Here is a 13,228-nt window from a genome sequence, read left to right on the forward strand (position 1 = left end):
AGAAGTGATCGGGTTAGAAGTGATCGGGTTAGAAATGATTGGGTTAGAAGTGATCAGGTTAGAAGTGATCGGGTTAGAAATGATCGGGTTAGAAGTGATCGGGTTAGAAGTGATTGGGTTTGAGTGATCGGGTTAGAAGTAATCGGTTTAGAAATGATCGGGTTACAAGTGATTGGGTTAGAAGTGATCGGGTTAGAAGTGATCGGGTTAGAAGTGATCGGGTTAGAAATGATAGCGGGTTAGAAATGATCGGCTCCCCATGAAGTCATAATTTGAAAATTACATTTGATGTTCTGGAGTAGATGATAAAAAAAAATAAAGTTTTAGGAGTTTTTTAATAGTAGTTTTGAAATCTACACTAGATATTGTGGAAAAATTTAATAACATTTAAGTGGTACACGTCTTTTTTATTTTGCGATTTCGATTGCACTGATTTTCTTTAATTTAACAAAAACTGCTTTAAACTATGTTTAGAACTTTCATAGTTTTGACTTTAAACTTTGTTTTATTAGGAAATCATATATCTTTTTTTTTTCAACACGAAAATCTTAAAATGTAAAGCCTTAAATATGTTTGGATCAAGTTACTATGAAACTATTTAATCCTTGTATAAAAATTGTTTAACTTAAGGCATAATAATTTTGGTTGATGTTTTTATTGCACAATATAAGTACTAAATCTGATTTGCTGACTTATAGCTTTTTATAAATTTAAAATTGACCGCTAGTAACTTTTTAAAAGTATTTAAAACTAAAGTAAGTACTTAAGTTTGGTTTCATCACACATCATATACAAGCTTATTTTGTTGATTGCCTTTAAGTTTTCAAAATAATTTATAGGTATATCCACTCGAAAAATATCAAAAACTTACTATTAAAAAAATATGTGTAAAAAACAAGTTAGTAATTGTAACATTTAAACCATGATTATATAATTTACTTTTTATATTGTTTTCTCAAGTTACTTTAGGTATATACAAATAGTATTCTTAAATCAATTTTGATTAACCTCAAAAATAATTAGTTAACTTAACGAATTAAAAAAGTAGGAACTGATTTTAATCCTTTAAAATATACTTATACATACAAAACTAATAATGTTGAAATAATGGTTTTTCCATTATAAAAATCACAATTTTTATACATTAAAGTTTATTGCAAACAAAATACAAAATAGAAGTACTTTTCGGACACGCTCTTCAGTATTTTTTTTCGTGTCAAAACAAAAAAACTTTAGAAGCTACATACATTTTAAGCTTAAAGCCAGATCTCTGTAAACAAAAGAAATTTGTTAATTCGACCATTTTGTTTAATTCGTTGAACTTAAATTAGTTGATTAGTAAAGTTGTGTTACATTTATATTATTTCTGAATAAACGATTGCCTTGATTTGTTAATTATTACTATTGTGTTAAATTTAATTTGTTTTCTTAAATACTTAGTTTTATTAGTTTTTATCAGTAAATCATTATTTCAGCTTGTTTTGACACGAAAAAAAATACTGAAGAGCGTGTCCGAAAAGTACTTCTATTTTGTATTTTGTTTGCAATAAACTTTAATGTATAAAAACTAATAATATTACTTAACATTTTAAATAAGTAATAAAAAACATATATAAAAGAATTTTTCAAAAAATATAATAGATTTCAAAAAATATACATACAAGGTTAAAAAACTTAATACTTTTGAATTTAAGGCTAGTAAAAATAAAAAAATAAAACTTTTACAGACTTTAAGGTACAAATGCTTTACGCCACTTATACAGTTTATTTTACAGTTTATTACACTTACTTAAACTCAAATTTATAGATTTAAAGTAAAAATATAACCTTCTCTTTGATAATTTATAATGTACTCATAACTCTTCAGAAAAAATTAATTTATAAGTAAAAGTATGTTTTAGATTCAAATTTATTTTAACCTGGTTATTAAGAATACATTTAATTAATATCCTGTAGCAAAATAAAGTACAATTTCTAAAAAAAGGTAAAGACAATTAACTATGAATTAAAGTAGTTCAGTACTCTATAGAATTATCTCCTTATTTAAGTCATTAGAAATGTTAGTGATGAATAATGCTCAAAAAAGTTTAAAGCTTTCAAATAAAGACAATAAGAACTTCTGTAACATTTTTGAAAAGGGTTTTAAATCAAAACATGATTTAACTGTACATAAAAGAGTTCATACTGGAAAAAGAACTTTTAAATGTGAGATATGTTATAAAAGCTTCGCACAGGAAAATTATTTAACAGCACATCAGCTTACTCATTCTGGTTTGATGATTTATCAGTGTGATGTTTGCAGTAAGTGTTCTTACAAAGAGGTGCTTTTTAAACAGCATGCAATAGTTCATACTAATATTAAACCATTTAAGTTTAAACAATGTGACAAATACTTTACTAGAAAAGGTTGCTTGACAATACACATGTTGATACAACATGGAAGGAATGATTTTTAGTCTGATGTTTGTAAAAAGAAGTTTACAAAAAACAGTGGTTTAAAAGAACACATGTTGACTCACACCAAAGAAAAACCTCATGAATGTGAAATTTGCATTAAAAAGTTTTCTAGGAAACCTGATCAAAGTCGTCACATTAGAACTCACACTGGAGATAGACCTTTTGGATGTGAAGTTTGTGGAAGAAGATTTAATGACCACTAAAAAAGAAATAACCACTTAAAGACTCATTTTCAATAGACTGACTAATTCTCAGTAGTCTTTCGATTAGAGAACTTTTATATTATGCTACAGAAAAGTGTTATCAAGTAAGTTACAAGTATTTCTTTAAAATATCTTAAACAATAAAATAATAACTGTATAATTTTTTTTAACAGTTGTTAGGACAAAATCAGTTGAATGAAAGCAAATTTTCAAATATCTAAATGTGATTTTAATTAATAGAAATTATATCAGTTGATACATAACGTTTTAACTAATCATGGCACAATTATTTTATAATATTTTACGTTAGAGCTACGCATAATTAGTTTTAGCTTTAACTATTTTGCTTATTCAATTATAAATGTAACCGAAAATTTTGTTTATGCTCAAAATACCAAGTTTTTATCAACGTTGTCATATATCCCTTAAAATACAAATATCATTTTAGTAGTTTTAGCTTAATTGTTAAAGTAGCTTAACTGTTATCTTTTTATCAATTTTTTTCACATTTTAAATCTGTCATCTATTTTCATGTTTGGACTATATTCTTTGTGTCCGACTCAATAACCTAATGATTTATTCGTATACCATTGGAAATAATGACTGGACAAATAAATAAAAATAAATATTTGGGGAGCGGTTCTAAATTGCACGAGAACAAAATTGCACGAAGACGATTTTGCGACAAAGGGCAATTTTGCACGAGTTACATTTCTGCACGAGAGTAAAAAAAATAAAGAAAAAATAGAATAAGCAAGAAAAAACATAACAACTATTTAAGAAAAAAAAATACCGACCGAGGGTAAGGAATAAGGGTATTATAAAACTATTATAAAAAAATAATTATTAAGTTATAATAAAACAATTATAAAACAACAAATAATAAAAATATATATATACCGACCGAGAATAAGGGTTAGGGGTAACAGTAATAGTTAAAAAACAAGGAATAAAAACTAAAAAAAAAATAAATAATAAATAATTATATAATTTAATTGGTGAAAATTGTCTTCGTGTAAAAGCTCGTGCAACAAGTATTCCTGCAAAAGTATCTTTGTGCAATTTTATCTTTGTGCAATTACGTCCCCTCGTGCAATTTTGTACGCTCGTGCAATTTAGACAGCTACACAATAATTTGCGCATAGCTTGATGATCAAAAGTACCTTTTATTATTTTTTAGGTCATGTATGTTTTATGATATTCTTAAAAATTTAAAAACAGAATAATCTTTTTAAATACAAAATAACGAATAATACGTTTAGTACCAAAACTAAATCTAAATAGAAATTAGAAGTTAAAAGAGGGTGACGCGTGAAATGAAACGCTTGAGCTGTTGTATCTTATCGTCCGAATCTAGTAGTGTAATTTTAAAACGAAATAGTTACTTTAAAATTAACTAAAACCCACCGAGTTTGTGCTAAAAAAGTATAATTATTATCATTGTATGTGGAAACAGTACAATTTATCTGGTAATTGTACTGTATGAATCGATTAAATGGTTTTTTTCTTGTTTGTGTAACTTGTTAGTGATCCTATCTTAGAATGATCGCGGGTTAGAAATGATAGGATCTAGTTTTTGCTTGGTGGTTAAATTTTGTTTCTTTTAAGGTTTATTCAAAATAAGGAAGTTTATTTAAAAAATAATTAAAAAAAAATTTTTTTTTAAGTACTTATATTCTTTTTTAAAAATAATGTCTCGCTAGATCTGAATTCTTTTTGTTATTAGAATTTGGACAAATCCAGATCCTAACAAAAAAACCGGATCCACTACTTTATTGCTCCAGTCCTGTATAGGTCTTGTTTAAAACCTTATAAATAATAGGGTTAACAAATATTTTAAACTTATCTGTGTAGAATTAATATTAACTAATATATTCAAGCGTGAAAATGTTTTTGCTACTAAAACATTGTTACGTCACTAAATGATAATCATTAAACAAGTTGGCTTGCAAAAGGAGAAATTTAGAATAATGCTTAGATTCAATATAGTAAAGTTTTACTATGTAGCTTGCATTTTGCTTAAAATGCCAAATCAAGAAAGATAAAAGTAAGCATCATTTTAAATACTATAAAAGTTAATTACAGATTGTTATAAAATGAGACAGATTTTGTTTTTTAAAGATTAATATTTATCTCCTTCTTTATTTATATTTTTTTATATTCGCTTATGTATAATTATAACGAATTAAAACATAAATAAAAACAGAAAAATACTATGTAAATACAAAATAATAAAGTACACGTATATCACCAAAACTAAAACTAAATAAAATTCATAATTAGTTAAAAGGTGTGACGCGTGGAACGCTGGAGCTGTTGTACCACATAGTTAAAAAAAATTTACGAATACTTTCAGTTTTTTGTATTTTTCATCGAATATATTTTATAAATTTTTTTTTGAAATTATTACATTTGACCTTCAAATATTCGATAAATCGGGGCTGCAAGCTCAACCTGTGTCAGCTTCGTCTTAGTTGTATGCAAATTTTCAAAAAAAAAGTTTAAGATAGCTTAATTCAAAAACTAATCAAACTGCAGCACAACGTAAATTAAAAATTGTAATCTTGTAATGTTGAAAATTCAACAACATCCTGAGAACAATAAGACAGGTAGTAACAATCTAGTAGTGACAATCTTGTAGTTAAAAAAAATGTCGTAAATGTTAAACAATAAAATTAAGTCCAATAAATTCTACTAATTCACAAACATACGATTTTCATAAAATTTAAAACTTAGCTAAAAAAATGAAAAAAAAAGCATGCAAAGCTAATTTAAGAACAAATTAGTAATACAATACCTAAAAAAATGTTTATTAAACTTATTGTTTAAATATTATGAATTATTTTTGTCTTAAAAACCAATTAAACAAAATAATAAAGTGGTAAAATAAACAACAAATTAAACCAAAATAGATAAAAGAAATGCTGCATCATGAAAACCTCATCAACTTAAAACTTCATAAAAAACAAATGTCAGAATTTATGAAATGTGAAACTTTAGTGAAAAAAGTATTTTGTTATAAAATATTTTGATTACATCGTTAATGCCATTATACCAAGAAATTTGTTTGCTGATATCTTTTTAAAAACTCAAACCTTTATTAAAAAAAAATGTTAAGTTTAGATGAAATAACTCAGAAACATTTTATTTGAAATAGTTTAATAAAATAATTCTCTGTGATTATATTTTCTTATTTTGACTAAATTTAAACCATATTTTGATTTAATTTAAGTATTGTTTTTAAATAAGAAGATTACTTTATTTTGTAATTCTATTTACATACTAACTTTCTTTAGCATTATTATCAACACTTTATTTTTATAAAAAAATATTTTATTTGATTTTTATGATGCATACTGTTGTTTAGCTAATTAACTAAACTGAGATTCATTTATTGAGGTTTATGTTCTTGCATTAGTTAAGTATTTATAAAAAAATTGAGCTACTTGTAAACTGTGCATATTATTTGGTCTGATAATGAGTTAAATCTAGTTACTAAATTTAAGAAACTTTAAAATAGTAGTTACAAAATTATAATCTAAATACATTTTGGAAATAAATAAAAAGCTTATTTTAAAACCGAAAAACAACTTTGCCCTAATCTTTAGTAAAAAGAAATAAAAACTGCTAGAAACCATGAAAAATTCACTGTGTCAGTCTTATACAAAACGCTAACATTTCAAAAATCTTTCGTTTTTAAATAAACATTATCGTTTTCTTTTGAAATTAAGTGAAATAGCCGTTTTTTTAATTGGTTCTTAACCATACTTACTTTATATAGTCAAATTTTTAAAAACTGTCCAGTCTTCAAAATTCAAAATGGTAAACTAGCTTCGTTTCATCATTTAATTTTTTTAAACATATATAAGGTAATACTGGTATAAAAAGTATATAAACTTAAGCTTCCTAATTCTAATTTTTAAAGCTTTAATATTCATAAAACGCTTATTTAATAAGTACTTTTTTATATAAAAGTCTCTTACAGAAATGTATGTAACACTTTTTAAACAAGCAAGTTTAAAGTCATTTTAGAAGCACAACTTAAATTTTGTTCAGTAGTATACATTGCATTGTTAAATTAGTTTTATTTAAAAAAAAAATTAAAATTTTTTATCAAACTATTTTTCACCTGTTAAACCAAAACAATGAGCTTTTACAAGTAGTATACTTTTTATTTTTATTTTGCTTAAAACATTTTATTAAACAAACATATCATGACTATTAAGCTGAAATCTACTCAACAAGTTATATAGTGCCATAAATGTACATTTAGGTGAAAACTTAAAAACATATTTGTATTTTATAAGTTATACAGCATTTTTAGAACTAACAATATCTATTAGGTATAATACACAAAGAATTGCAGTAAAAAAAATTTGATAAAGGTATAAGTAAAAGGATAATACTATAATATAGCTATAGAATATTTATATATCAATTTTTTGCACCTTACCGAATCGAGAACGTTTATTCTTCAATGCTTAAAAGTGTAAACTTGTAAAATTTTATAAACTTAAAATAAGTTTATTTAACTATCGACAAATGTTTGTATTCGAAATCTAGTTTTTAAAAGTTTATAAATATTTTCTATTCAATACTTGAAGCATTAAATCTGTACAGGTTTAAAAATTTTTTTAATTTTAATACAACTAAATCTGAAATACTTTGATTTAGTTAAGAAGAATGTTTTTTTAATTATAAAAATCTGCAAAAACTGTATGAATAACTTTCATCTTTTATTATAATCTACTCTATGTAAAAAACAAAGTTTTCTAATGTCAAATAAAAATGTATTGTAGTTGTATTAGTTTTAGTTTGATAGTTGTTTTTCTGATTTTTTACATCTTATATAATCTCTATTCACACTTATTTAAAAAAATTTTAAAGTATGGATACTACTAAAGTAAGTAAAAAGTTGTTTAATGACAAAAAGCAGCATGTTTGTGAAACTTGTGGAAAAAACTTTAAATCCAAATCCTATTTAACTGTGCATAAAAGAATTTATTCCGGAGAAAAGCCTTTTAAATGTGGTGATTGTAATAAGAGTTTTGCAACAAAAATTCATTTGAAAACACATCAACTTACTCATTCCGGTCTGAAAATCTATCAATGTGATGTTTGTAAAAGATGTTTCGCTTTAAGACATCATTTGAAACAGCATGCAGTAGTTCACACTGATGATAAACCATTTAAATGTGAAGAATGTGACAATTTTTTTAATAGAAAAGGTAGCTTGACAACACACATGTTGATACACAATGGTAGAAAAGATTTTCAATGTGAAGTTTGTCAGAAGAAGTTCACTCATAAATCTAATCTAAAGTTACACATGTTGACTCATACTAAAGAAAAGCCTCATGAATGTAAAGTTTGTAATAGGAAGTTTGCAAAGAAAAGCGATTTAAACCGTCATATTAGAATTCACACTGGAGATAGACCTTTTGGATGTGATGTATGTGGACGAAGATTTACACAAAGTTCTTCTAGGAATAGACATCTGAAAATTCATAAATAAAAAACTGATTAGTTGTAATTATAGAAAGTACTCGTTTTTCTACTCAAAGGAGCAAGTATATCCAGTAAATGGTATTTCTTTTTATAACTGAAAAAAAACTCTTTAGATGTTAAACAAAGTAGTTTTTGGCCATTTTGATTTATTGTGATTAAAATTGTTTTTATTGAAGTTTTTAAAAAAAATTCAAAAGATGAAGTTTCTAAAAATTAAACTCTTTATAAAACTTGTCATTATTTTATATCTTGAGTAGCTTATAAAGTAACTTTTAAAGCTTAAGACACACTTAATTGTTTTTAAGCTACAGACTGTTGGTTAGTGATTTATATAACATCATTAAGTACACAATTTTATGAAGTTGTTGTTTCTAAATCGCCAGGTTTAAAATACTGTGAAATAAAAATCGCAAAGAATATGGCGTTTTCTAATTGAGGCAATATAAATGGTCTGTAATCATTTAGAACATAAAACAGTACTACTTTCTTATGAATCAGAAGGTGATTAATGTATGTGAAACTTTTATTATATTTTTAAATTGTATAAGTCTAAACAAAGCTAACTAATTATATTTCTATACATATAAATTGACGCTTTTACTGAGTTTTTGAATGTTAATACTGAATGATAATGCACAACAATGCTTTTATTTCAAATTATTTCACGTAGTTAATACCGTAACCAAAATAAAATAATGTTCAAAATGTATGGTCGTAAGATTTAATGCTCAAAAAACCGTTCAGTTATCGAGTTGCACAGAAGAATACCTTTTTACGTCCTGTCTTGAACTATCTGCGTAAGAGTTTTCATAAAAAGGACATGCTAAAATTAATGTTAATTAATGTTAGTAGACATGTTCAGTATATTAAAAAACAAATAACTGAAAAATATTTTAAAAAGTTATACAAAAATTTTTTTTATTTAAAAAAAACTTAATGATTCAAAAAAGTTGTATATGTTGGTAACTCATGTTTTAAAAGCTCAAGTTAATTGAATGTAAAGCAGATAATATAAAATTTAAAGGCAGAAAAAATAAGCAGATTTCATATTAATGTTCATTGATTTATTTTTTGTCTTTAGTAAACATTTAAACTAAAAAAAAAGATAATGTATAAAAAACTTTAATAAAATAAAACTAAAATTTGCTTTAAACTGATAAAGTGTTAGCACGAAAGTATACATTGTTTTTATTTGCCTTTATATGTAACTCTGATTAGATTTCACATTTGTCAATACTATATTTAGTCTAGATTAAAACTATTTGTTTAGACAGCTACCCGTTTTTTTCATTAGTTTCAAAAGTTTAAAAAAATTTCTTAAAAATTATGTTTTTTAAATATCGGATTCACTTAATTATAATATTCAAATTTTAAACGAAAAATAAAAAACCAAGTTTTCAAAAATTTACAAATGATTTATTTAAACCTACATTTTTATAGTGATCAGTATTTATTTTGACCATCTACAACAAAGTGGAGATGAACTTTACCAAGCAACAACATTATCTGAGACAACCTACGACCGATTTCGTCTTGTTCTCAACTTTGTTGATGATGACCGTAATAAATATTTGTTAAAACTGATCAAACGAGCATAGACTATAATCTCACAAAAAACTGACAATTTCTGAAACGTTGGGTTGTAATTAGTTTAGCTGTGTCAATTTTTTCAACCTTACTCACAAACGGTCGCTTCAGTGTTTGTACTGAAGCCCGCTTGGTAAGCTCTCAATTGCGGTTTTTAGCGACATTACCTGCCTGATAAGTTTTAAAAAAGGACGAAACCGGTCGTAGGTTGTCTCGGATGCTGTTGTTGTTGATCGTGTGGTTAATTTGTCGTAATAGTAAATAAATATTTTGGCTATGAGCTAATTAGTTTATAGTTTGAAGTTTTTATCAATACTTAAACTGCCATAATATTACTTTTTTTTTTAAACAATTTTATTAACAAAAACCTGAGATGACATATATACTCTAAAAAACGGGTAGCTGTCAAATTTTCACGATCGTACAAAATTGCAGGAGGGACAAAACTGCACTAGGGATCAAAACTGCACGAAGATAACTTTGCACGGAGACATTTTTGCACGGGTTGATTTTTTTTTTTTTGATTTTCTTTAACTATTAATGCTACCCTTTACCCTCGATCGGTAAATTGTTTTTGTTTTTATAGATAAATACTTTGTTTTTAATTATTTCTTTTAACTAACACTATTACCCCTAACCCTTATTAACTCTTTTTAATATTTATTTTTATAAGCTTTTTTTAATTTCTATTTTTACTATCACTCTTACCCTAACTTTATATTTTCGGTCAGTAATTTTTCTTTTGTTTTTTTATTAACTTTTTTTTTTTTTGCAAAAATGACCTTCCGTTCGAATTTGACCTTTGGTTCAAATCTGTCTCCGTGCAATTTTGACCTGATCCCCCAAAAAGCAATTAATTAAAACTCAGATGTGGTATAAATCTAGAATTCATAAAATCACTGTAAAATAAATAAAAAAGTACAACAGAAACTTACACGACTATCAAGACTTACATTAAATCAGATTCAACATGTTAACAAGCTTCCAAGTTTATTTACAAGGTAGTACAGTTATAGAAAAAAAAAATCAAAATACTTGGTATTTCATTTTTACTTATAACTTTTTGTGGTTGTACATTAAACTATGTGATAATTGTAAAAAAAATCGTAATAGCTAATAATGTTCACCATCAATTAATTTTTTTTATCTGTAAAAACTCTCTAAAATAAAAGTAGCAAGATTGAACCTAATGGTTGACACATATAAAAAGAGTTTATGTTAAAGTCTGGGAAAAAAACATAAAAAAGTCTCATCTAATCAAGTTCATTGCAAAAAATAATTTGAATTGAAATTTTATTAAAAAAAGATGGTTTTTTCAAATTAACCTTTCATGGTACAAAATATAACTAGCTGTATTGATTAAAATATAATGTGCAGAACTTATAACTCCAAAAATTAAATAAATTGTTCACCACAAGTTATGCTGCAGCCAAAGTTAAAAAAAAAAGTAAATATTCTTTCTGCAAAATTTTTCAAATTCTTAATATCCTTCAACTTGAATCAAAAATAAAGTTTTATATAAAGAAATTTAAAAATTCTATATTAAGAATAATTTTGTAATGTTATTTTTCTTCACAACTTTTTTTAGATTTTTGTTTTTCATACTTACTTTATATTACAAATAAAGGTTGTTTTAAGTGAGTGATATGTAGCATAATAACAAAAAATCCTTCTTCACACTAGGTCTGTTAAACATATTTACAAACGTACTCATAATGCGTTCAATAGACTAATTATAATTTTTAAAATTTGATTAGATATACATAAAAAAACTATTTTTTCGAGTGTTTGAGTAAATAACAAAAGTTCGAACTACAGTAACTTATAATAACCTTTGATAATTTAGGATTTGAAAGTTTCAAATTGTTCTTTATTTATAGCCAAAAAACATTTCTATCTCTATAAAATATAGCTAACATCATTGATTATGAATATTAAATACAGTTAAAACTAAACCAGTGGTTATCAAGCTAATATGTACCTGTGAACATGAAGTTGTTATTTAAAAAGCCACAAATCACTAATGCTGTGTGGCTCTGTGGCCTAATGGAGAAGGCGCCGGCCTCCGAAGCCGGAGATTGTGGGTTCGAGTCCCACCAGGGTCGCCGTTTTTTATATAGACTAATAACATCAACCTTTATTAATTACAGCTACTATCGGTGATTATGAAAAGGCATATGATTCTACTAAAAAAATATATAAGTAAATAGTTTTCATTGATTTTTGTTATAAAACGACCTTTAAACCACATGGTTAAGTCAAAGAAACTGATGGCTATGAAATTTCTAAAGTTTATAGTAAAAGGAAAAAATTAGAGCATCAAGTCGGTTAAATAAAAAGCAAAGTTCTTTTTAAAGTCCTGAAAAAAAGCTGTTCTAGAAAACGAAAAGTTAAAATATGGTCTTAAATCTTGTGTTGACACGAAAACTAAAAAATACAATATAATGCAAGCTAGGTAAATACTGATACATTTACCCCGAAATTTTGTCTATAAAGGAAATAAAACGATACATTTAGCTAGCAAAAAAATTATTTGAAAATAAGTCAGAAATTGAATGCAGTTTTCATTTCTAAAAAAATTAACTAGATTAAACTCAAAAAGAACCAAAACTACTAAAACGTTACAATTGACTTAGTTTTAAATTAAATAAAAATATTAATATAAACTGAAGTTTAAACAGGTTTTTAGGTACCGCTTTCGGTATCGTAGACTCTTCTTTGTGTTCTTACACGACTGGAACGACGCAATTCACTTTTCGGCGATACTAAATCGTTTACAAAGTCTCTTTCAGACAACCTGAATTTATTAGGATTCAAAGGAGACAATACACTTTTTTAAGCTTTTAAAAACGGATAATTATTAAATAAATATCTTTTATAAATAGTAAATACTTTAACTAAACAAATGAACTTAAAATACTGTAATATACACATAATTATCACAATCTTAGATTAGGCTGACATCAATTTTATTTATTTATATTCTGTTAACTTTTTCACCATTACTACTGTTTATAAATTCAAATATTATAAGTTTTTATTGTTTAACTCAAAATTTTTTATCTTATATAACACTTTTTAGCTGTTAGCATCAATTTATACGGTTGATTGATTTCAACGCATTGAAAAAGGCTATATTGCATATTTGCTTAGTCAGCATAGTTTAGGGGATTTTTGAAAAATTTGGAAAAAATTGATTACATCTATAAAATACTGTCCTGTCATATATACTTTTATTGACTTTATATATTATTATTAGCAAACTTTTAATTTTTACAAACTTGTTTAACTTGTTTTATATGTTGTTGGTTAGTGAAATTTTTATTAATTTATAAATTTGACATTTTTTCTTTAATGAAAAAGTAAAGAAGTTTATAAATTCAAGGTAATTTTTTCAAAATCATTGTTTTTGTTTAAAGTATGAAAAATACACTAAATGCGTTTGTCAGGGTGGCCACAAAACTTAAAATCTT

The 13,228-nt window shown here is 25.3% G+C and overlaps 1 non-coding gene across 1 annotated transcript; it reads left to right on the top strand.

The window, feature by feature from the left end:
• Nucleotides 1–11,787: 11,787 nt before the first annotated feature.
• Nucleotides 11,788–11,860, top strand: Trnar-ccg (transfer RNA arginine (anticodon CCG)). Its single transcript has one exon. It is a non-coding gene; the product is annotated as a tRNA-Arg (tRNA).
• Nucleotides 11,861–13,228: the final 1,368 nt, after the last annotated feature.

Source organism: Thalia democratica, chromosome 3 (assembly GCF_965202585.1).
Source record: "Thalia democratica chromosome 3, ktThaDemo2.hap1.1, whole genome shotgun sequence".
NCBI lineage: Eukaryota > Metazoa > Chordata > Thaliacea > Salpida > Salpidae > Thalia > Thalia democratica.